This window comes from Ictalurus furcatus, chromosome 14 (assembly GCF_023375685.1).
Source record: "Ictalurus furcatus strain D&B chromosome 14, Billie_1.0, whole genome shotgun sequence".
NCBI classification, from domain to species: domain Eukaryota; kingdom Metazoa; phylum Chordata; class Actinopteri; order Siluriformes; family Ictaluridae; genus Ictalurus; species Ictalurus furcatus.
The window spans coordinates 5,530,822-5,558,351 of record NC_071268.1 but is presented as its reverse complement, the minus strand read 5'-3'; the positions used below and the strand labels follow the sequence as shown (position 1 = coordinate 5,558,351).

Here is a 27,530-nt window from a genome sequence, read left to right as displayed (position 1 = left end):
AGGTGGGCGGTTGTAGCTAGAGCTAGATCATGTGACCCACCCACACCGGGAAGTTGGATCATCATCAAGTCTGCGGCTGTTCTTACTACCATCATGATGACGTCTCTCTTTACTTTGTCTTGATTTTGAATTTATTTGTTCGCTCAGGTTGGAAATGATTCGCCTCGTGCGTTATTTATGAACTTAGGTTTGTCCTTTGTCTCATGCCTGTCAGGTTATGAAAGAAGACGAGGATCGCGGCTAGCGAAGTCAAAAAGAGTCTCAGCACAAGCAACAGTTAATGTGACTAAAACTCCGTTTGTATTCCGGGGTTTTTGAGACAATGAGAAGTAGCCGGTGGGTGTGTGGATGCCCCTCGTGTCCTGATAACTACCACTGAGAACTAAGAACCCATAGATCTAGATGCTCTCTTTTGCTTTTGCTACCACACGTTCGCACACACTTTAACGCTCCGGGCCCGAATGAAGTCCTGACAGCGGATCCGTCTGGCATTTGGATAAGAGAAAAGAGCTGAGTGATTCAAAGATCAAAGGCATGAATCGACCCACATTCCCCCGGCCTTCTGTCAGAGAGAGGAGCTCCTTTCTAGAGACTGTGCTCCGGGATGAAAGCTGAAATGTGGGACTCGTTTAGACAGTCAGTCACGGGACATAAAAGCAGGGGCGTCCAAGAACCTAAATGAACCTAACCTACAGCGGATTCGTCATAGTGGCATTTTCGAGATGAATCATCGAGCATCAGACTCGAGCAGAAAGCGGAAAGAACTGGAAAGACGGAGCTCGGGTTTACGTCATCTATCAGAGCTTTCGAGCTACAAAAAGTCATACCCTCCATATCCGCCGTTTCTTAGCAACGAGCTAGCCAGCTAACTGTAACGAGCGAGGTATATTCCCCTCCTTAAAACACTGCACTGTACGGTCAGTGTTCTAGATTCAACAAGCGTACGAGTGTATGTTGATTGATCTGAATATTCGTACACACCATAACATAGGACTCATGTAGAGCTGAGAAGTGCTGCTGTGTTTCCTGTTCATTCTGCATGCTGATTTGACGTCACTTGCTGAACTCGACCATCCTGCGTAGGGATGTGCTGCTGATTTACGGATGAAAACAATACAGAATACAACCCGCACGCTATATTCTGCAGGGTCTGTCCAGAATCCTAACGGTATGCGGGCTGTGTTTCAGCCTACATTCCTGCAGCAGCGGTGTGCCCTCTGGCATCCCTTCGAATTCAAATATACGAGAGGTTTAAGTTCTGAGGAGTGCATTAACAAATTTTACGTGATCGTATACGGTGGTAAGGCATGTTTACGATCTCAGACGTTCGGCGCAAGGACGTGCGGAAACGAACGCCGCGCTCCCTGCATATCTGACACGTGCAGGCCGGACCCTGTTTGACACGAGAAGCGCTGTTTCTGAGGGAGATCTCAGTCAGTTTTCAGCCCAATGTGAAGGACAACACCACTGCGAATACAGTAAAGCAGTAGTGCGTGGTACGAGGAGGAGGGGGGAGCGGAGGGGGCGGGGATTTCAGTATAGTTTAAAACTATCATGTTGTCTGTATACGTCACTGCTTAATGTTGGTATTCTCTTGTACCCTAATGAACAACAAAAAAAAAAAAAGTTTTTTTGTTGAATCAGCTGAAATAACTTAAAAAGACGAATCAAATAAAAAAAATAAAATAAAAATAAAAATATCAAACCACTCCAACACGGATTCAACAAAAAGCGTCGTTTTCATTCGGTAAATAAACCGAAACACGAGGTTTTGCGTTGTGAGTGACGCTGCGGGCGAGTGAAATCGAATCAACGTGCGAGCCAATCCGATCGTCGTGTAGCTACGGTGCCGTGCGTTTTCGCCGTTTCTGAATGACGGTACGCGTATATCTCGGAACTCCGCTAACGACACCGCCTATAATAAGACATCCATAAATATTCTTATTTTATACACTCAGAAATCAGCATGTTCTAATAACTGGGGCCGAGTGTGTCGTTAAACGTGATTATTAAAAGATTAATATTGAGATTAACTCCAGATTCCAGACGCTTGAACCCCCCCCCATCATCACACCTGCCTATTACGGGAAGCGTATATCCTAAATCCGTAACGCAGCATTGCTGAGCGACTGCTTTCCAATAAAAGCTCATAAATGATTCAAACTTCTTCCTCTTGCTCTCTGTGGAGATGTAATGGGTAGCACTTTGCACTAATGCTCCCTTAACTAACGTTACGTTCGGCATTAATTCCCATTAACAAACCATGGACTTCAGCATTAATGAACAGCGAGTAATATTTACATTTGTTTACGTTTATTCGTTTAGCGGACGCTTTTATCCAAAGCCATATATCGAGCGGAGAACAAGACAGGTAGTGCTACCGTGCGAGATTTATAATTAACTTCTCGATATTAACCAAGGGAGTTGACGTGTAGTAATTGATGTTTGTTTAAATGTTAATGAAATGTTGTTTATGTACTGCATGATTTAAAAAATAAAATGAGTCTGCATAAATTAGGAAAAATTTCATTACAGCGTGCTTCTAAATGGTGATTAGTTACAGCCCGCTGCTGGAACTTGCCTTTCAGACTGTCTGAGTTTTACCCGTTAACAAATGCAAACATGTTTATTAAAGTGCTGCTTCATACTGGTCATCCTGGGCTTCGTTTTACTGATGCCTCACACCTCCAGGGTCGGGGGTTCGATTCCCACCGTGACCCTGTGTGTGCGGAGTTTGCATGTTCTGCAGGGGTTTCCTCGGGGTACTCCGGTTTCCTCCCCCAGTCCAAAGACATGCATGGTAGGTTGATTGGCGTGTCTAAAGTGTCCGTAGTGTATGAATGGGCGTGTGAGTGTGTTGGCACCCTGTCCAGGGTGTACCCCGCCTTGTGCCCCATGCTCCCTGGGATAGGCTCCAGGTTCCCAGTGACCCTGAAACGGATAAGCGGTATAGAAGATGGATGGACATTAATACAACCGTTAGCTATTTGTTACTTATTGTGTATGAAACGCAGAAGTAGATGGCTTGTCCGTGTTAACTGGGTTACAGAATGTCAGCTAAAGCAAACTTAAAGCTGCGATATGAAACTTTCTTTGGTTAAAAATGAACAAAAATCGATTACTGAGCAAGTACGTAAAAAAATTAAATAAATAAATCGGAAAATGTTCGAACCTCTCACCTTACCCTGATTCGCAACGGTAAGCTTATAATAATGATTTAGAATTTGAGCCGTCGGGTCGGATTTCGTGGGAAACGTGGGTGTGACGTCGTTCGTCCGTAAACAGAAAGAAGAAGATCCGGCTCCTATGTCGCGTGCGTGGGAGCTGAGGACGGTGGAGTGTTTGTAGCTTGTTCGCACAAGAGCTGCGTAGAATTTTGAACTCATCTAGATGGCTGCTTTAATCTGGATATTCGAAACGCAATCACTGTTGCCGCCTGGGGCGTCAGCTGAGCCCGTGCTGAAACGAGAATGAATATCGGCATGGCTTTTGAGAGGTGGAGAAAACTCCGAGATCTGAAGGCATTGAAGGTCAGACATTTCAGTGGCTCAATAAGGAGCTAGCGAACGTTAGCGCACTTGTTAGCTTGATTCAGATAGGTGTCAAGTTTCCTATGTTTGTTTTTTTTTTTTTTTTTGCTATGGTCAATGTGGTAAATTGCCCTTATTTTCTGATAGTTGAGAGCAACCTCACCTGTACTCCAAGAAAACCATATCTGTCTCACCTCTAATATAGAGCTAAAATACAACCAAAAACCTCAAACCGTCAGATTCATCCGCGCAGAGGAGCAGCGCTGAAGCACGTCCCACGTTCATCTATTTAAAATAAATTTTAAAAAAATGCAAGTGACTTACAATTTTATGTTTCAAACAGAGATGGCGATAGAGAGGCAAGAGTTCAGTACTGCGGCTTTAATATAAAGCGTGCTTATTTAACGTCACGACAGAATGCTCGAACTTGAACTTCTTGGCAACTCCAAAAACAGTCAGCTGGTGGTTGATGAGAATTAGTAACCCGGTACAGACGTGCTGTGAAGCTGAAGAGTCGGAGTGCATCTTATGTAAATGGAAATGAAGCCTAATTGAGAAATAGGCAGTGCTAGCTCAACCACAGTTACTGTTAAGCTTTTAAGCTATCCTGGTCAGGGGTGCGGTGGATCTGGAGCCCGTCCTTTCTTTCTACACGTTCTTTGGATAATCCTTCCAGCTTCCAAACGCCAGAATGATCCCAATTTGCATAAACATATCAACTACCTTTGTAAGCTAATGAACACGTGAGTAAAAATCAGTGTATGGCAAAGCTTGGAATTCCAGAAGCAAATGAACCCAAGTTATATTCTACCACCAGCATGTCTGCGCTCTACTACACAGTCGTCTGGGGGGAGCCGGACCTTCTCATCTCCATCCTAGACAATACTAACTTCCTATTTGGTTTAGAATCAACCTGTATATATATATATATTTATTTTAAAAAGAGGTTATACACTGGAATCCATAAGAGGTTTGATTTCACTGAATCCTCCAACAGGTTCTTACTCTAACTCGAGTATCTGAAGTACACGGTTCCTTAAGGGTTCCTTGAACACCTAAGGGTTCTTAGCGTCCAAAAAAAAAAAAAAAAAAAAAAGGATTCTACTGATAGGAATGAAAACCTTTCAGAGTTTCCTCAGGAGGGACAACCAAATTTTTACAAGCGCGCAAGCTGTGACGACTATCAAAGCCGTGCAAAACTAGCGCACGTGTTCTGACCGATCAGATTGGAGAATGCGGCCGCGCTGTGGTATAAACACTGTTGAATGCTTTGACGGGTAACGGGTCCTGCTGCGAGGGGAAATCTTTCCACAAACCGTACCTGGATGTCTTTATACGCCGGATTTGGATGCATTTCATAAACTGAATTCTGTATGAACTGCAAATGGAGCTCGTATTTCCTGTGTAACTTGCAAATGAGATATCGAGGTCGAGTGTGGGAACGATGCGTTTCTTCTTCTGAGGAAAGGACACGACGAGCGGCAACAAGACCGTTCCAACAGGAGCGTTTTGAGGTGGTTTCTACAGTTAATCAGGCACTATAGAGGAGAGAATGAGGTGCTGGGGCTGCTCGGAGCCGTCGGTAAACGGCGGTACGTGATGACACCGGGCATGACTAGATCATATCTAAAACATTACTAATATTCCAAAAGTATCTCCAAACATATTTAATGAACACACTAGGACTTGACACGCATCTAGCCACGGCTTTCACCCAGGCATGTTTCGGGTCTGTGGCGAACACTGTACTGTCATCTATTCTGCAGAAAGCGTGACACACACACACACACACACACACACACACACACACACACACACCGCCATACAATGTGGCAAACAGAAATGTGTGAAGCTGCATCAGCTCTCGCTAGGAATCAAGCACACCATCACGTTTTCTGCAGAGATGATAATTACACGCGAATATGTAGAGCAGCAAGCGCAAACTCAACAGAGAAGGCACTCTAAAGCAGCGGAGAACGAGAAACCCCTCACTCTGCTGACTTCAAAGCCTTTCTCGATTGTGTGTGTGTGTGTGTGTGTGTGTGTGTGTGTGTGTGTGTGTGCGCAGTCTCCTATAACCAGGGAGCTTTGTGCAGTAGCAGAGCATCTGACAGATTCCAGTGATATTCATTAGCATCCTCTCTCTCCTAGTCTGTCTTCTCTGTGTGTGTGTGTGTGTGTGTGTGTGTGTGTGTGTGTGCGTGCGCGCGAGAGAGTATGTGTCATGCAGGAGATCATATGCGCCATGATGATGAGAGGTTCAGCTCCAGCTGACTGGATGAAATGAAATAAGACTGAGCAAAGCTGAAGCCTACACAAAGAGCACGCACATTCGCTCACACACACACACACACACACACACACACACACAGCCTGACAGTTCTGCTTCAACTTATCCGTATGACAAGGAGTTATAAAGTTAGACTTTCAGCTTCACCTGTTATGTGTGTGTGTGTGTGGGTGGGTATGTGGGGGGGGGGGGGCCCGAGCCCCTCGGTGTGATCTCTCTCTCTCTCTGTCTCTCTTTCCTCTCCTCCCCCTCTCTAACTGAACTGAAGGTGTGTTTGTGGTCAAGCGAAAAACCCAGAGGCAAGCAGAACGGGGTGAGCGAGCTGTACCCTGCGTGTGCGGTGTCCTCTGAGGGGTGCACTGCTGACACTGTCGCAGTACGTCCTTCCTTCCTTCCTATTCCGTACAACCTGCGTTATGTGTAATCTCCAAGCCCACTCGCTGCTCGCTTTAATCCCGCCGCGCTGAAGTCCATACGCGGCCTCGTTGACGCGACCTTTTAAACCGACCTGCTGCGCAGCTGCTGTGTGCGCCGTGCATATTCGTCTAGTTTCATTCTTGCGGCATGCTGCGTATGGCACGAGAGTGGTTTTCAGATAAGACCACAACCAAATACAGCGTGCATGGTCTACTTTGCAGTCCATGTCCATCATCTAAACGGCACGTGACTTCACCTAGACACACACAGCTCAACCTGTAGCAGGGCATGGGTGAAAATGGAAACTTGATGATTTCTGGCTGGCCGAGACGGTACTGAAAATCGTGTCAGGAAAAGGTAAAAAAAAAAAAAAAAAAATTTGCTGGCATAATGCATCTCTCATACACTACATGGCCAGAAGTATGTGGACACCATCACTATCACAACCATATGTGTTGGTTGAACATCCCATTCCAGATTTATTCCCCTTTGCTCTTCGAAGAAGGCTTTTGGGGCGTGGCTGTGGGGATTTGTGCTCGTTCAGCCACAAGAGCATTAGTGATATCATTCACTGATGTTGGGTGAAGAGGTCTGGGGTAGGGCTGGGCGATAAAACGGTAGCGATATTAAATCGACGGTACGCCTTTATCAGTAAAAATGTTCGGTGTAACGCCCGATAACACGTAAACAGACATGAAGTTCGGTTGCGTGAACAAGCCTCAAGCGTGCGCCGTCCCTGCATCATAAACAGCCTCTCATATGCCTCGATAAACGAGTGTGCTGCGCGTGACAAGCAAACAGCCAATAACAAGTCGCGTATCTGGGGGGTTCGGTTGCGTCATCGCCGTGTGACATCGGAACACGCAAACGCATGAGGAAATGAGTTGCCGAGGAGATTGTGGAAAAAGGGCGGCAGTTCGCCAGTTTTTTTTACAATATAAAATACATTATCTGGCTCCCAACTGAGTATTGAAGTCCTGTGGCCACCTCGGTCCTATCGCTTTTACACTGCTGCGTATTTCACGAGAACACTGGATAATCTACGTTCTGCTTCAGCTGAAAGGAGTAACCAAAGTATGATTTTCACTACTATATGCGAGGCTGAGGATCAGGTGGTAGAGCGGGTTGTACACTAATCGTAGGGTTGGTGGTTCGATTCCCGGCCCACGTGACTCCACGTGCCGAAGTGTCCTTGGGCGAGACACTGAACCCCGAGTTGCTCCCGAGGGCAAGTTAGCGCCTTGCATGGCAGCTCTGCTACCATTGGTGCGTGAGTGTGTGTGTGTGTGAGAATGGGTGAATGAGACACCGACCATAGAGCGACATAGAGCGATTAACGTCACACGTCATTACGTCCCCACGTCACGCCGTCCGACGTTCCCTCCAGAATTTCACGTATCGACATACAGTTGGTCTTCGTTATGGAACCGTATACAGTTTTGGGTGTTTCAATTTTAATTTTACGAACGCTTCAAGTGCAGTTAATTATTTGTCGTGCCGTACGTGCAAACAGACGACTGCTTGAAGCCGTGGGCTGCGTCCCAAACCGTGTACTTGCCATCTATATAGTAACCGAAATACATGTATTTCTCCTACTATATAGTACGTAAGTACGCGGTTTGGGACGCAGCCGTGCTCTCTTGTTTGCCGTCAAACGGTTGAGCGCTGCCGTGTGTGTACGTGTCCTGTCGCACAATGCGGTGAAAACTCCCACACGATGTTAATAGTGTGATTAAGGTGTGTACATGTCTGTAGCGCACTTCGATAACGCGGCTAAAACAGGAATACTCCACACGTCTTAATCCCATTTGTGTTTACTTCGAGTATGACTTTAGTCGGATTAAGGTCGTCAATAATCTCCGTTTACATGCTAGTTTCTTAATCAGAGTATCGTCTTGATCGGGTTCATATGGGATTATCGTTGTCCGTGTAAACGTACCGATGAGTTTAGTTTATTGGTTTATAAAGCACGTTTAAAACAACAGATTTTGAAACCAAAGTGCTGCACAAGAAATATAAAACAGATACATTTAAGGTATATTTTAAAATGGACACCCTCAACTAAAACACAGAACACAAATCAGTCTTCAAAAAGTGCTTTAAAATGCTTCCACTGCAAAACTGCCAACACAACACGGCTAGGCATCTGGCAACGAACCGCACTGGGACGTTTCACTGGGTATCATCTGAATTCTAGGGGTTCAATGGCTCCAATGGACTTCTCTCTCTCTCGCTCTCCTTAAACACACTGTTCTGGTATCGGTATACTGCGAAAATGTCATCGCTATCCATGTAAAATCCTGATATCGTGACCATCCTGTTTCGGACATGCTACAGCTCTTTAAAGAGTAGAATATAAAGGTGTGGGTCCACTCGTGCGTCAGGAATCAAAACCTAAACATCACAATAATGCTGTTATTAACCTTCGGCCGAACAGAACGATGAAAAATCGAATGCCGTGAAGCTCGTTTGCTTTAAATAAATCCTGACCAGGTTCTCCAAGGCTGTGTGGCTGGCTCGTCTGTGGCTGCGTCATCTCGCTCTATGACCGTCTCTCATAATAGTCGCGCAAATCGGAGCTCACAGGAGCATTCACGTTTCTGTCGGTATTTCAGAAACTCCCTTTTAAACCTTTAGATGGAAACATGCGTTATTCAGACAGCACCGGCACGTGATCTCACACTCTCATCCAAACAGAAGAATTACAACGAAGGTCATCTCTCTCTCGCGCGTGCTCTCTAGTTGCATAATCTGCTGCACTTGGTGCGAGTTTTGTCAACATCACAAATGATTGGTGAGGTTTTTGGAAATACTCACACAAACTGAACTGCACTTCCTCCAGTTGTGCGCAGCGTGCTCCCTTTCAGCACATCTGGGAGATCTGCAGGAAGAAGAAGAGAGCCTTAATGCATCCACATAGCGCTAAAGATCCATCAAAAAGCTAATACATTCTGCTTAATGCTTTTAGGAGGCGCAAAAATTCTCCTCCGTCTGTGTAATGATGCTGGAAAAGTGTCTGATTTACCATGCAGTAGACAGCACTTCTTAGCAAAGCTCTGCTCCAGGGTTCGAATAGAAAATGTGTGTACTTTTTTTTTTTATTATTATTATTTGAAAATGTAACAACAAAAATCTGCATCAGCTGGAGGAGAGGAGATGGCACAGGTTTGAAGGATTTTGGGAAAGCTGACAGAATGGCAGTATTCACACTGGTACTACATGCTGACTGACACTGTTAATGAAGTGCTTAGTGCAAAAGCCTTCATTAGAGTCTGTGCCTGTTGGAGAGCACTAATGGGGATCTCTCTCACCCTCGCTCTCAACGTAACCATCTGCCTGCTGCATTCATCACAGTGCGCACTCGTACGGAAAAGTACAGACTAAACAGTAATGACATCGGGGCTGCGCGATGACTCGCTTACAAATCCGAAATCGCCATTTGAAAGGGTGCGACTTGCAAACCGAAAGAGCGCGCGGTTATTTTGTTTAAGAGCAATCGAATACGGTCACGAGCGTTGTTGACAGTTTGCTTCCTGAGCATTTTACGTTTGACCAACAGGGGGCGTTAACACCGCACATGCTGGGTGAAGGAGCCAAGAACATCATTTGGAAAAGACGAGCAGGAGCTAAGCTTGCTGCAAGAGTCGGTGTTCTGTATTGATGTGTCGTTCATGAACGAATCTTTGATATGACTCGGGAACAACGAGTTGTCTCAGAGAGTGATTCGTTCATCCCGTGTTGACCGCGCGCGCGCTGCAACATCCCCATGAGGTTCTGTACGGGAAACAGAAATGATTAGTTCAGCTCTCGAAGTCTTCGGGTTCGAGTCGAGTCATCACGTCACTGCTCCACTGCAATCGGTCTATGGGGCGGTCACGGGACGAAGGAACGACTCGAACCTGAAGACTCGAGACGTGACAAAACAAACGACTCGGTTCGGGAGGCGAGGTGAACTAACATACTGCGTGGCCTGAAAACCCTGAAAACTAAGCTCTTAATCGATCATTCGGCCTTGGTTGCATTAGCCTGTAGTTTATTTTAGATTCCAAATGGGATCAACGTTTGCGCAAGTACTAGAGGTGTTGGGGAATCGATCGTGTAACATTTGAATTATATTCTGCTGAAATGAACGAAATGACTTGAAAAGATTCGTTCGTTTTGCTGAACGAGATTCAAAGATCCTTTTCAATAAAATGATCCAAACTTCCCATCACTAGTGTTTGGCCTCACACTGATTACATCATGTGACCACTGCGGCGCACTCCCGCGCACTCCCCCCCCCCCCGTCGTTTTGCTTTTTTATAGTAATAAAAATCATTTAGTGACGAGAGCGAGCCGACCGACAGGAAGAGTGAGGCGGGCTCACTAAATACTTAATGTTGAGTATTTAATTTACCTGTAATAACAAGGATAAATAATTCTACAGCACTGGTTTTAAATGACAATATTAAAACAAACAAACAAGCAAAAAACAGTGTATAATATGTTGCAATACTGATATCATAACATTTCTGTAAATACACGTTTTGACCAATAGTGTCTGTGCTCTATAGAGAGTGTGTGTGTGTGTGTGTGTGTGTGTGTGGGTGTGTTTTAATGGTGCTGGTAAGCAGTTAATATAAACTGTGCTCTAAACCACCAACCTAGTTACTATGGCAACCTCAAACACACACACCCTCAGAAATGCTTTCATCTTCGCCAATTTCCCAGAAATGTAACCAATCCCTGTTTCACGGTCTCGACTCTTCCACCAATTCTGCACAGCAGTCGTCTTTGTGTGGTACATGCGTTCACGCGGTGTTAAAACATCCAGTCTGTCACAGCCTCAAACTGGGAGCCCGAATTTTACATTTAGAAAAATAATTAGCACCATGTCTTAATTTTAGCAAAAATGTCAAAGAAAATGAACTACTTTAGTAGAGAAACTGTTAAAACCCTCTCTCTCACAGCTACAGACAGAGAGCCTCTCTCTCACAGCTACAGACAGAGAGCTTCTGTCTAACAGCTACAGACAGAGAGCATCTCGACAACAGCTACAGACAAAGAGCCTCTCGACAACAGCCACAGACAGAGAGCTTCTGTCTAACAGCTACAGACAGAGAGCCTCTCGACAACAGCTACAGACAGAGAGTCTCTCTCTAACAGCTACAGACAGAGAGCCTCTCTCTCACAGCTACAGACAGAGAGCCTCTCTCTCACAGCTACAGACAGAGAGTCTCTCTCTCACAGCTACAGACAGAGAGCCTCTCTCTCACAGCTACAGACAGAGAGTCTCTCTAACAGCTACAGACAGAGAGCCTCTCTCTCACAGCTACAGACAGAGAGCCTCTCTCTAACAGCTACAGACAGAGAGCCTCTCTCTCACAGCTACAGACAGAGAGCCTCTCTCTAACAGCTACAGACAGAGAGCCTCTCTCTCACAGCTACAGACAGAGAGTCTCTCTCTCACAGCTACAGACAGAGAGTCTCTCTCTCACAGCTACAGACAGAGAGCCTCTCTCTCACAGCTACAGACAGAGAGTCTCTCTCTAACAGCTACAGACAAAGAGCCTCTCGACAACAGCCACAGACAGAGAGTCTCTCTCTCACAGCTTCAGACAGAGAGCCTCTCTCTCACAGCTACAGACAGAGAGCCTCTCTCTCACAGCTTCAGACAGAGAGTCTCTCTCTCACAGCTACAGAGAGCCTCTCGACAACAGCCACAGACAGAGAGCTTCTGTCTAACAGCTACAGACAGAGAGCCTCTCGACAACAGCCACAGACAGAGAGCCTCTCGACAACAGCCACAGACAGAGAGCATCTCGACAACAGCTACAGACAGAGAGCTTCTATCTAACAGCTACAGACAGAGAGTCTCTCGACAACAGCTACAGACAGAGAGCCTCTCTCTAGCAGCTACAGACAGAGAGCCTCTCTCTAGCAGCTACAGATAGAGAGCCTCTCTCTCACAGCTACAGACAGAGAGCCTCTCTCTCACAGCTACAGACAGAGAGCCTCTCTCTCACAGATACAGACAGAGAGTCTCTCTCTCACAGCTACAGACAGAGAGTCTCTCTCTCACAGCTACAGACAGAGAGCCTCTCTCTCACAGCTACAGACAGAGAGCCTCTCTCTCACAGCTACAGACAGAGAGCCTCTCTCTCACAGCTACAGACAGAGAGCCTCTCTCTCACAGCTACAGACAGAGAGCCTCTCTCTCACAGCTACAGACAGAGAGCCTCTCTCTCACAGCTACAGACAGAGAGCCTCTCTCTCACAGCTACAGACAGAGAGCCTCTCTCTAGCAGCTACAGACAGAGAGCCTCTCTCTCACAGCTACAGACAGAGTCTCTCTCCAACAGCTACAGACAGAGAGTCTCTCGACAACTATTATTAGAGTAGCCCGTTTGGCCACCTCCTGCATTTTTTTTTTTGGGGGGGGGGGGGGGGTGGTTGTTGGTCCTGCGGGATCCAATTACTCTCCTTAACCGAGTAATTATAAAGTTTTGTCTCGAATAAAAAATGTATTTCACTCGCCATGAAATGATTAACACATCAGAAGACGGCGTAAACAAAAATGGAATCAGGTTTGTGTGTAATTCATTCTGATGACACATGTTCGCAGACTAGCAGGGAGACGCGGTGAGTGCAGCGGAGACGACCTGCGGGTGATTAGAGCTCTAAATGAGGTCTCTGAGGTAGTCGTTTTGCCTACCGGCTGACTAGCGGCATATCAATCTCGTTTCTTTACGACACGCCGCTTCAGCAGATTGTGGAATTTAAGCGTACACTCGTGATGTTCCCGTATTCAGCGGCGGCCTCCGAGCTCGACGGAGGAGCGGCGCAATTGCGCAAACTCAAAATACAGAAAGTTCTCAGAGGTGTGCAAATCTGACTCGATCTCACGCTTCCCTGAATAAACTCCTTCGGTGAATGATTTAGAGACGCTGCTTTTCCTACAGGTCTGCATGGGAATGAGAACAGCGCACACACACACACACACACACACACACACACACAAACACACAAAATCCTTCAGAGATGGATTTCACCTGTGAGTATTATATAACCCACTCTGTCTACTTCTTCATTCTCTCTCTCTCTCTCTCTCTCTCTCTCTCTCAGTGCAGATTTATTACAAAGCAAACAATACAATGGGAAAGGAAGTGATTCACTGCCTCAACTGTAAAACTGCTCCAGTATTTATAAGTTTAGCGTTATTTAGAATTTTAAATAAAAAAAGCCGAAGTGACACTTAAAAGACATCGCACATGCATACACACTGATGGCCACAAATGAACTGCAGGCTTATTAATACATCAGAAATGACACACAGCTGGTACATCCATCCATCCATCCATCCATCTTCTATACCGCTTATCCTTTTCAGGGTCTCGGGGAACCTGGAGTCTATCCCAGGGAGCATGGGGCACAAGGCGGGGTACTTTGGACACGCCAATCAGCCTACCATGCATGTCTTTGGACTGGGGGAGGAAACCGGAGTACCCCGAGGAAACCCCCGCACACACAGGGCCGTGGCGGGAATCGAACCCCCGACCCTGGAGGTGTGAGGCGGACGTTCTAACCACTAAACCACAGTGCGCCCCCAGCTGGTACACATTCGCCCCAGCAGAAACACACAATTCTTCACTAAATGAATGTCTCTTCTGTTCTCGGTCTTTTGTTTCTGGTCATGTTGCTCACTAAATATGTGACGGGACGTGTGTGTGTGTGTGTGTGTGTGTGTGTGTGTGTGTATAAAAGTCAACACACCAATCATTCACCACACTTCTCACAATCCTACAATTCACCGCCTACATCATCTCACTGTCTCCCTAACCGTATGCACACACACACACACGCACACACACACACACACACACACACACACACACAGAGAGAGATTAGATCTGCCCTCGAGAGGTGCGGCACATCTCATTTTGCACAGGATCTTCCTGGTGGTTGCTAGGAAATGGGCTCTAACGGAAAGAGACGTATGCATGGATAGTCGTGATAAAAACCGGCACCAGTGACACCGAGAAAGCGAGAGAAATAATAATGTTTCCGTCCTCCGGCAAAAGCTCACAAGATGGGAACACGGGAGGTGCAGGAGACAGGAGGTTAAGAAGCTGCTCAGATTGCGGTCATGAGTGTGTCCTCACGGCCTCACGCTCTGAGCAGCAAGCAGCAGAAACGTTTGGACAAATAGACGGGCTGAAGCTGATGGGAAGAGCAGCTACACGACAACACTGATGAGAGCTCAGAACATGCTCTTGCCAGTTCCTACATTATTACATACATGACGCACACACGCTCTTCATGTGGACAGAGGAGAAGCCCATTCTCTTCTAATGCACTAAAACATCATCTAATCTGAGAGAGAGAGAGAGGTAGAGAGAGAGAGAACGAGAGAGAGAGAGAGAGGTAGAGAGAGAGAGAACGAAAGAGAGAGAGAGAGAGAGGTAGAGAGAGAGAACGAAAGAGAGAGAGAGAATGAGAGAACGAAAGAGAGAGAGAGAGAGAGGTAGAGAGAGAGAACGAAAGAGAGAGAGAGAGAGAGGTAGAGAGAGAGAACGAAAGAGAGAGAGAGAGAGAGGTAGAGAGAGAGAACGAAAGAGAGAGAGAGAGAGGTAGAGAGAGAGAACGAAAGAGAGAGAGAGAGAATGAGAGAACGAAAGAGAGAGAGAGAACGAGAGAGAGAGCGAGAGAGAGAACGAAAGAGAGAGAGAACAAAAGAGAGAGAACGAAAGAGAGAAAGAGAGAGAGAGCGAGAGAGAACAAAAGAGAGAGAACGAAAGAGAGAGAGCGAGAGAGAACGAAGAGAGAGAGAGAGAGCGCGAGATAGAGAGAGAGAGAGAACGAAAGAGAAAGAGAGAGAACGAAAGAGAAAGAGAGAGAACGAAAGAGAAAGAGAGAATGAAAGAGAAAGAGAGATAGAGAAAGAGAGAGAGAGAACGAAAGAGAGAGAGAGAACGAAAGAGAGAGAGAGAACAAGAGAGAGAGAGAACGAAAGAGAGATGGAGAGAGAGAGCGAGAGAGAGAGAGAACGAAAGAGAGAAAGAGCGAGAGAGAGAGCGAGAGAAAGAGAGAGAGAGAGAGAGAGAGAGCGAGTGAAAGAGAAACGACAGACAAACAGACCGACCCTCTGGCTACCAGTCAGTCTCTCAATGTCGTTACATTAGCACTCTGGTCTGGTGCTCATACACTTACACACACACTTACTTACACACACACACACACACACTTACACACACACACACACGTACACACACACACACGTACACACACACACACACACACACACTTACACACACGTACACACACACACAGTCTTAAGTGGCTCCTTCTACCAGTAAGGCTAATGTGTTTACAGGAAATGCTACAATCTTTTCCCGTGTCTACATCGTCTCCATTCCATGTTGCTCATATCTGTCCAGAGACCGTCTACATTATTTATATTATTATTATTATATTACATTATAGACGGTCTACATTATTTATATTATTATTATTATATTACATTATAGACGGTCTATATTATTTATATTATTATTATTATATTACATTATAGACGGTCTACATTATTTATATTATTATTATTATATTACATTATAGACGGTCTACATTATTTATATTATTATTATTATATTACATTATAGACGGTCTACATTATTTATATTATTATTATTATATTACATTATAGACGGTCTACATTATTTATATTATTATTATTATATTACATTATAGACGGTCTACATTATTTATATTATTATTATTATATTACATTATAGACGGTCTATATTATTTATATTATTATTATTATATTACATTATAGACGGTCTATATTATTTATATTATTATTATATTACATTATAGACGGTCTACATTATTTATATTATTATTATTATATTACATTATAGACGGTCTACATTATTTATATTATTATTATTATATTACATTATAGACGGTCTATATTATTTATATTATTATTATATTACATTATAGACGGTCTACATTATTTATATTATTATTATATTACATTATAGACGGTCTACATTATTTATATTATTATTATTATATTACATTACAGACGGTCTATATTATTTATATTATTATTATATTACATTATAGACCGTCTACATTATTTATATTATTATTATTATATTACATTATAGACCGTCTACATTATTTATATTATTATTATTATATTACATTATAGACCGTCTACATTATTTATATTATTATTATATTACATTATAGACGGTCTACATTATTTATATTATTATTATATTACATTATAGACGGTCTACATTATTTATATTATTATTATTATATTACATTATAGACGGTCTACATTATTTATATTATTATTATATTACATTATAGACGGTCTACATTATTTATATTATTATTATTATATTACATTATAGACGGTCTATATTATTTATATTATTATTATTATATTACATTATAGACGGTCTACATTATTTATATTATTATTATATTACATTATAGACGGTCTATATTATTTATATTATTATTATTATATTACATTATAGACCGTCTACATTATTTATATTATTATTATTATATTACATTATAGACGGTCTATATTATTTATATTATTATTATATTACATTATAGACGGTCTACATTATTTATATTATTATTATTATATTACATTATAGACGGTCTACATTATTTATATTATTATTATTATATTACATTATAGACGGTCTACATTATTTATATTATTATTATTATATTACATTATAGACCGTCTACATTATTTATATTATTATTATATTACATTATAGACGATCTACATTATTTATATTATTATTATATTACATTATAGACGGTCTACATTATTTATATTATTATTATTATATTACATTATAGACGGTCTACATTATTTATATTATTATTATATTACATTATAGACGGTCTACATTATTTATATTATTATTATTATATTACATTATAGACGGTCTATATTATTTATATTATTATTATTATATTACATTATAGACGGTCTACATTATTTATATTATTATTATATTACATTATAGACGGTCTATATTATTTATATTATTATTATTATATTACATTATAGACCGTCTACATTATTTATATTATTATTATTATATTACATTATAGACGGTCTATATTATTTATATTATTATTATATTACATTATAGACGGTCTACATTATTTATATTATTATTATTATATTACATTATAGACGGTCTACATTATTTATATTATTATTATATTACATTATAGACGGTCTACATTATTTATATTATTATTATATTACATTATAGACGGTCTATATTATTTATATTATTATTATATTACATTACAGACGGTCTATATTATTTATATTATTATTATTATATTACATTACAGATGGTCTATATTATTTATATTATTATTATATTACATTATAGACGGTCTATATTATTTATATTATTAGAATATTACATTATAGACGGTCTATATTATTTATATTATTATTATATTACATTATAGACGGTCTACATTATTTATATTATTATTATATTACATTATAGACGGTCTATATTATTTATATTATTATTATATTACATTACAGACGGTCTATATTATTTATATTATTATTATATTACATTACAGACGGTCTATATTATTTATATTATTATTATATTACATTATAGACGGTCTATATTATTTATATTATTAGAATATTACATTATAGACGGTCTATATTATTTATATTATTATTATATTACATTATAGACGGTCTACATTATTTATATTATTATTATATTACATTATAGACGGTCTATATTATTTATATTATTATTATATTACATTACAGACGGTCTATATTATTTATATTATTATTATATTACATTACAGACGGTCTATATTATTTATATTATTATTATATTACATTATAGACGGTCTATATTATTTATATTATTCGAATATTACATTATAGACGGTCTACATTATTTATATTATTATTATATTACATTATAGACGGTCTATATTATTTATATTATTATTATTATATTACATTACAGACGGTCTATATTATTTATATTATTATTATATTACATTATAGACGGTCTATATTATTTATATTATTAGAATATTACATTATAGACGGTCTATATTATTTATATTATTAGAATATTACATTATAGACGGTCTACATTATTTATATTATTATTATATTACATTATAGACGGTCTATATTATTTATATTATTAGAATATTACATTATAGACGGTCTATATTATTTATATTATTAGAATATTACATTATAGACGGTCTACATTATTTATATTATTATTATATTACATTATAGACGGTCTATATTATTTATATTATTATTATTATTATATTACATTACAGACGGTCTATATTATTTATATTATTATTATATTACATTACAGACGGTCTATATTATTTATATTATTATTATATTACATTACAGACGGTCTATATTATTTATATTATTAGAATATTACATTATAGACGGTCTATATTATTTATATTATTATTATATTACATTATAGACGGTCTACATTATTTATATTATTATTATATTACATTATAGACGGTCTATATTATTTATATTATTATTATTATTATATTACATTACAGACGGTCTATATTATTTATATTATTATTATATTACATTACAGACGGTCTATATTATTTATATTATTATTATATTACATTACAGACGGTCTATATTATTTATATTATTATTATATTACATTATAGACGGTCTATATTATTTATATTATTCGAATATTACATTATAGACGGTCTACATTATTTATATTATTATTATATTACATTATAGACGGTCTATATTATTTATATTATTATTATTATTATATTACATTACAGACGGTCTATATTATTTATATTATTATTATATTACATTACAGACGGTCTATATTATTTATATTATTATTATATTACATTACAGACGGTCTATATTATTTATATTATTATTATATTACATTATAGACGGTCTATATTATTTATATTATTCGAATATTACATTATAGACGGTCTATATTATTTATATTATTCGAATATTACATTATAGACGGTCTATAATAAATAAAATGAATAATATAATATATAATAAAACAATAGAGACCGAAAGACCTGAGGTGTGAAACAACACCCACACGACCACGCCTTGAACTGAAACAAGGTGAAAAGGAGTGGAAGTAAGGACAGGAAACTGTGTATATGCTCGGTTCGATCAGTCCGAGCTGCAACACCTGAACATTTTAATCGTTGGTTATTCCTGTGGATTAATGGACTTAAATGTCTGTGGACGCCTCAGCATCGCACCCATACGTTTCCCCCAAACGTTCGCCACAAACCTGGAAGCACACAACTGTAGCGTTTCGCATTAGGCGTGTAGGGCTTTTCATTCCAAAAGATCCTTTATTCGTCCAGAACCGAGCGGTTAAAAACGACAGCATTTCCACCACGTCAGGTTTTAAGGAGAGTCGTGCAAACGAAGGGAAATGTGCCTACTGCAAATCTCTGGACGGTGGACGTTTAAGGGATTCTGCAGTAACGTGCCGTAAACCGTTTTCAAAACATAACAGCACGTGTCGGTATAATACTTTTACATGAAGCAGTCGTCTAATATTCACAGAGCTGACATTTGGACTCTCGAGCACCGGTCAAAAAATAAAAAAATAAAAAAGGCGAAAGTTGCGTAATTAAGCACTTTCAAAGTACCATCACCATTTACATTAAATGGAAAAGCTTCGATTTGATTCGATTTTTTGGCCAAAAAACAAACAAACAAACAAAAAAAAATTTTCACTTTAGCTTGAATGTTAAATTGAACTTGTAAATTTTATTTCATATTTATAAACTAAAAACATTCTCCAAAACGCAACAGAGCCTGCACGAACATCTCACATCGGTCAATACTGAAAAACAAATCGCCAGACATTTTATTGGAAAGGAGAATACAATCTATGCTGATAATCACAAAGAGCCAACAGACAAACAAAATCCCTGTGCAAAAGTTAATACATCCATTCACTGCAAAATAATCAACGCCACCAACGTGTCCAAGTACTCGTCCAGCAAGCGTTTCAAACACCACCAGGACCTGAAAAGTCGACAAGTTAGCTAATACGCTAATATTCTTCACAGCTGATCATGCGACACGATCGTTTCGTTTTTACATGCCTACTGTTTATTGTCCATGAAAAAAATATGTGGTAAACGTGGAGAAATCTTCCTGCCACCCCATAATAGTGTCCCACAACCCATTCCTGTCTGTAGCTGTGCCTCAAAACAAGAGCTGTTTTCGCCAAACACGCCGCTGTGCATGATGACCAAACATCATGCTCTAAGAAGGAGGTCTTTCCTAGCCACCCTTCCAGGAAAGTCATACTTGTTCGGTCTTTTTTCTGATTGAACATACATTTAAATGTTCTTACCGTGGCCTGTAGTTCGCATGGTGTAGCTCTTGGGTTTTTCTGAGCATTTAGCGGTCTGACGTCGGACAGAATTTGCTGGGATGCCTACTCCTGGGAAGACCGGCAGCTGTCTTGAACGCTCTGTATTTGTAAACAATCCTTCTCACTGTTGAATGGTGAATTTGGCATTGTTTGGCGATGGCCTTATGACCCTTTCCAGGTTGATGAGCAGAAACGATTGCTTCTCTGAAGTCTCTGAAGCCTTTCCACTTGGCATGATGTAGACACACACCCGAGTGCTCCAGAACACCAAACTGGCAAAAGTTCAGCTTTGCCAGCGGCGATTTGAATAATCGTGTGCATTTCATTAGTAACGCCTGCCTGCTTGTTACCCTCAATGATTGTGGAAGTAGCAAGGGTGTACTTACTTTTCCCCACCAGGTTTCTGAATGTTGGTTTACTTTTTCGTGGAAAAAAAACAAAAAACAAAACAAACTACATATAGAAATCCGCTGTGATTTCAGAACGGATTGAATTGAAGAACTGAACTGATAGAGGGTGTACTTTCTTTTCCCATGACTGTATGTGTTACAACCAGGAAGTGACTGGAAGCAAGTCAGTCGTTTCCAATTCCTGAGTTTGTTGAGCGATTTCATCATAATGACCTCACGGCATCCAACCCAATTAGGTCACCGAGCAAATTTTCCGTCTGACCCTTCCAGGGAGGTGGGGGGGTGGGGGGGAAGGGGAGAGAGAGAGGAGGGGGGGTGGGGCGTCTCAGCTATACTGATGTACTATTAGAACACGTCAGTGAAATTCTCAGCTAGACTTTAACGATCCACCCTCATAGTGAAGCCATAAAGACATTGAACTTCAGTTACTCCAGGGTACTGCTTTTCATTTGTGAAATATGTACGACATGCCACGCTGAGGGAAAAAAAAACACCCTCGTTACATGCCTCTGTATGTCATCTGATCTCTTTAATGAGAAGCCATTAAATGCTAAATCCTTTTTTAGGATTGAAAAGTAATTCCTTCCCTGTTGATAACGAATGCAATATACAAGCAAATACGGCAATACACGAAACCTGCCGTGTACCGCGACAGACAAAAAGGAGATACACAAGGCTCTTCGCTGCATCGCTCTTCCAGACAGCAGGGTATCATTTCGAAGATTTGAACGCCGGGCTGTGTTTCGCTTCGGCGTGTGTGGATGATGATCTAAACCGGCTCCTCTTCAGACTCGAGCTGTCCACGTGTTAATCTTTCCGACCGGGAATGTGAAACTGTTTCGAAGACTTCGACACACACAGCATTTGACGCAGGTCAGGTTGCAAAGTAGTGCGTTATTACAGAATGCTAGATTGTGCAAAACGTATTGCCACATTTGTGGCCTGTCAGGGCGTTACGTGCCCACTGGAACACTCAGTACTGTGAAGTGGTTTTATTTCAACACTCGGTGCGTTTACATGGACAACAATAATCCGATATTAAGACGATCCTCTGATTAAGAAACTAGCATGTGAACAGCGATTATTGACGACCTTAATCCGATTAAAGTCATACTCGAAGTAAACACAAATGGGATTAAGACGTGTGGAGTATTCCTGTTTTAGCCGCGTTATCGATGTGCGGTACAGACATGTACACACCTTAATCACACTATTAACGTCGCGTGGGAGTTTTCACCGCATTGTGCGACAGGACACGTACACACACGGCAGTGCTTAACCGTTTGACGGCGAACAAGAGAGCACGGCTGCGTCCCAAACCGTGTACTTACCTGCTATATAGTAGGAGAAATACATGTATCACAGCTACCATATAGACGGTAAGTACGCGGTTCGGGACGCAGCCCACGGCTTCAAGCGGTCGTCTATTTGCACGTACGGCACGACAAATAATTAACCGCACTTGAAGCGTTCGTAAAAATTTTTAATAAAAACACCCAAAATTGTATACGGTACTGTAACGAAGGCGAGCTGTATGTAGATACGTGAAATTCTGGAGGGAACGTCGGACGGCGTGGCGCGGTGACGTGATGACGTGTGACGTTAATCGATCTATGTTCTATAACATGTAAAACCTGAACGTGAAAGGAATATTCTAAAAGCGACTCATGTAAACACCTTAATCACAATATTGTCTTATTCAGAATAAGGTCAGTGATTAGATTACTGCTGTCCATGTAAACGTCGTCAGTGTAACATATTGCTTAAACATCGCAGGGTAATACAGATTTAATTAATGCGCTGGAAAACTTAAATATCACATATATGTGTTCTAAAATATTCATTCTTACTGGACAATGTGAAGTAATAATGCATTTTTTAATAAAAGCCTGCTTTAAACTCTGCGTCTTTATCCTGCAACATGTTTGGGCATGTCCATGTGTTTCTGACCGTGGTCATGAGAAACAAGCCCTCGCACCCCTTCCAGCTCCGTGAGTTCACACACCCACATTACTACATTCCTAAGTACACACAGTGTTTGGGTTTGACGCCGTTCCAGAGTCAGGACACTTCTCCACTCTTGCTCCTACACGTGAACCTGAAACCCATCTTTCTCACACACTTGTAACAACCTAAGCAACCAGCAGAAGTAGCAAAGCATTTATTTTAGATAAAACACACACCCACCTGGGACTTGGTGCTACAGCTCTGTGCAGAACACAGGAAACCACGAGAGCATAGCCAGGCATCAGACACGGCTCTGGAGAGACAAACCTCCCTTTCCCAAAAATGATCCGATATGACTCGATCCCGAATCCCCGGCTGGAGCTGCTGGATGGGCCACTTCCGCCATCTCATGAGTCCTACTTCAATTCAAACCACATCAGTTACCTCGATCTGAGCAGAGCATCCCTGCCTTACTCTCTACAGTCCACTGCATCCACCCAAACATGCACACACAGAGGGAGAGAGAGAGAGAGCGCGTGAGAGAGACCACAGAGAGGAATAACACTATATAAGGTCTTCACTTCTTGACTCTAAACACTTAGACTGTTTACTCTCTGCTTTCCCTCAGCTCTCCTTTTTAAGACAACTCCTAATGAAGCTCTCTCATGTCTGCTGGAGGAGACGTACCAGACCATGGGTTGTTTGATTTACAAATGGGGCTGGGAGAGAAACTCTCCATCTCCTCTTCTGTTTCATTTATTTATTTTACAAATTAATAGGAAATATCGAGGAAGCATTTCGTGTGCTAATATTGTGTTCAACTTTGACTGGAAGTCACTTTCAATCAAGCCACTGTTTAGATGAACAGACTATGTTATTTTAGACTTTTTCACCGTCCTGACGCTAGCATTCAGCGGTAACAATGGACAAATGTCCCCATCCATCACCCGCTGAACAAGCTAGCGCTGTGTCTCAAATCACATACTTACAGTGGGGGGGGAATAAGTATTGGACACGACACGAGTGAGGTTATTCACATGAAATTTTCACCAGACTTCAGTATTAACTTAAGAAATCCAGAAATATAAAGAATTCACAACATTAAAGTCCATCAATAAAGTTGTGTGTAATAAAGAGGAATGACACGGGAAAAAAGTATTGAACACGCTAACTGAAATATATAGTGTTGAATATGATAATTTATAAAATTTATAAATTCCCTAAGTCTTTGGAGAAGACACTTCCTGTATGAAGAAATGAATGTTCCGCAGTATTCAGGTGTGATTTTCACCCGTTCTTCTAAACATATTGTCTTTAAATCTTGTCCAATTGGATTCGAGTCAGGTGATTGACTGGGCCATTCTAACACCTTGATTTTTTTCTCTGAAACTAATCGAAAGTTTCCTTTGCTGTATGTTTTGGATCGTTGTCCTGCTGGAAGCTCCACCCACATCTCATCTTTATCATCCTGGTGGATGGCAGCAGATTCTTCTCAAGAATCTCCCGGTAAAGGGCTCCATTCATCGTTCCTTCAATTATATGAAGTCTGCCAGTACCATGTGATGAAAAACAGCCCCACACCATGATGCTTCCACCTCCAGACTTCACTGTTGGTGTAGTGTTTTTAGGGTGATGTGCAGTGCCATTTCTTCTCCAAACATGACGTGTAGTATGACAGCCAAAAAGTCCAATTTTGCTCTCGTCTGATCAGACTACACTCTCCCAGTATTTCATAGGCTTGTCCAAATGAGTTGTAGCAAACTTTAAACGAGCTTCGACATGCCTTTTCTTCAGTAATGGAGTCGTGCGGGGTGAGCGTGAGCAGTGGAGTGCACTGCCTATTGTTTTATTCTGTGACGATGGCACCTGCTGAGTGTTTCTGGAGCTCTTTCCGACTGGTCCTTGACTCTTGGGCTACTCTTCTGAACATTCTTCTGACTCCCTGGTCAGAAATCTTGTGAGGAGCTCCTGTGCGTGGCCGGTTGATGACGGAGTGATGCTGCTTCCACTTGTGGATAACGGTCCCAATGGTGCTTACTGGAGGATTCAGAAGTTTTGAAATACGTCTGTATCCGATTCCATCAATATGTTTCGCAACAATAAGGTTGTGAAGGTCTTGGGAGAGCTCTTTGCTTTTACCCATCATGAGATGTTTCTTGTGTGACACCTTGGTAACGAAAAGCCTTTTTATAGACCATCAATTTACTAACCCAGCTGATATTAATTTGCACAGATAGGAGGTATAATTACTTACAGATTTCAGCTGGTTCCTTGCCTTACCTTGCCTTGGAGAACTGCTTTTCCATTGCGTGTTCGATACTTTTTTCCCCGTGTCATTCCACTTTATTACACATAACTTCATTTATGGACATTAATGCTGTGAATTCTTTATATTTCCGGATTTCTTGAGTTAATACTGATGTCTGGTGAAAGGTTCATATGAGCAGCCTCACTGGAAATATATTTACTGTAAAAAATGTTGACGTGTCCGATACTTAATTCCCCCACCGTACGTACAACCCAAGAACGTTATTCAGTACTAACGCTAACCGATTGTCCTACTACACTTTAGCCTAAACTGCTCACGTAGCCTTCAAACCAACCAAAAGGTCTGTATTGTGTGCCGGTCTCCTGTATTCTCTAGATTAGTAACTACTTTTGAAGGTTGATTTGAGACGCAGCTCATCTGTTGTCGGTTACAATTACAGAGCATATAAAAATGTAACACACTACTCTCACAGATGGAAAGAAACAAGCGATTCCATTGTTTATCACCTTGCGCAAGATGTTATTATATTATATAACGGTGAGCAGAAGGGCTTCAAAAGTGTTCGAATAGCATTTTCCTCAAAAGATCTGCCCACACTGTACAGTAAACGCCAGAACTAAACTGCAACCAAGTAAAACAGATACTCCTCAGCAAACCACAGACCGGGGTTTAAGCCACACCATCTAGCCCAGTACGAGTGGATCTTACATTAGAGTAATCATCTCCTGGGAGAAAATATGACGCGCATCACCACAGACACACATACTGTAGTAAGGCTAAAAACGTCAACGGATGCAAAAGATTCCAGTCACACTTGATACCCACAATGCCACCCGGACCAGCAGAGGTCCGGCTCAGAGGAGTTCTGGTTTTGGTTCATTTCCTGTAATCTCATGCTCCTGTTTCCTGTTACAACTTACCCAAGTGGATCTCGTAGACCAGAACTCCTTTAACAGTGTTGTCCTTGCAAAGTATTGCCACCTTCCGAGTAATTCACAGCCATGTTCCGTAGTTTGCCATACGTTACCGATGTACCAATGATTTCTGGATTGCTTTCGTGACTCTTGGGTTTTTTTTTTTGGATATGCTCTATTGCTTATGGATTTTTGGGTGAATATGAATAAGCCCCCTGAGTCACATGTCGGAGCAAGGATAACTTTCTGGGCTCACATTATCCAAGCACAGTCTATCCCCTCTGCATATGCAGCTTTCAGTGGGACCAACCAACACTATTCAGCCAGATCCCCAAGAAGCTAATGCTTTAAAACCCTACATTGTTCATTTGCAATTAGCCCCTACTCTTGGATTGGTTGAGAGCGCCTTCAAAAGTGCCTGCGGTGGATGCTATTACGCGAGCAGACTTGGGAGTCAGTGCATGTAAGACTCTAGTGAGCTGCCTGACAGCAGAAACCCCAGGCTGACGGGCTGTAAGCACCACCCAAGATTTTGCCTGGGTTAACACCGTCTAGCTCTCCACCACAGATCTGAGAAAAGACACAAAATGTGGTCTGATGCTTCTCACATTACCCACAATAACAATCGTTGTGAATCACCAAAACCTCAAACATATGTTTAGTTTTCCGTGAGAAGTCGATCTGAGCCTTCGTGTCCGCATTACCTGCATGACATTTTTGTATACAGCCTTCTACACATGTATGCTTGTGAAAATGTGCTCTTTGGACTTTGCTTCATTCTATAAATCATGTGCGTTTGATTTCTGCACACAGAGCCAAACCATCCCACTGACTTCCTGGTGTGACAACCCCGGTGATTTGGCCACGGGGTTGATCTATTTAAAAGATATGCTTCAAGTACATGGAACTACATCTAAACATCACGGACCCCTGGCTAACCATCACAGACCCCACTCTGACAATCATGGATCTCGTAGACCATGTAAAATAAAATGCCTTCTGTTTGGGGAAAAAAAAAAAAAAAAAAAAAAGCTAACTGTTTGGGGAAAATCATCCACCGAGGAAGGTCACAGAGAAGCCACTCATTCTAATTAGAGCATTTTGGTTTCCTACACATAGGTTACGCATGGGCGGCCGGTCCAGGTAAAAGACCACTGTACTACAATAACCTTTGTCGAACCGCTAAGGTTAAAAAAGCGCTATATAAGTGCAGACCATTTACCATTTAACCTTAGGGAAAATACAGAGGCTTATTTGCCTGACACGACTG

At 41.2% G+C, this 27,530-nt stretch overlaps 1 protein-coding gene across 3 annotated transcripts in view; it reads right to left on the bottom strand.

The window, feature by feature from the left end:
* The window catches only part of peak1 (pseudopodium-enriched atypical kinase 1), an 88,644-nt gene that overhangs the window by 39,913 nt on the left and 21,201 nt on the right, over window positions 1–27,530 (bottom strand). The window contains exons 2-3 of one of the 3 annotated variants that reach the window (XM_053642386.1): window positions 23,318–23,564; window positions 9,055–9,118 (exon numbers count right to left, since the gene is read on the bottom strand). The exons of 1 other annotated variant lie outside the window; for it this stretch is intronic. The gene's annotated coding sequence lies outside the window, so the exon portion shown is untranslated. The remainder of the gene's footprint in view (window positions 1–9,054; window positions 9,119–23,317; window positions 23,565–27,530) is intronic. One more of the 3 variants, XM_053642385.1, reaches the window with a different exon arrangement.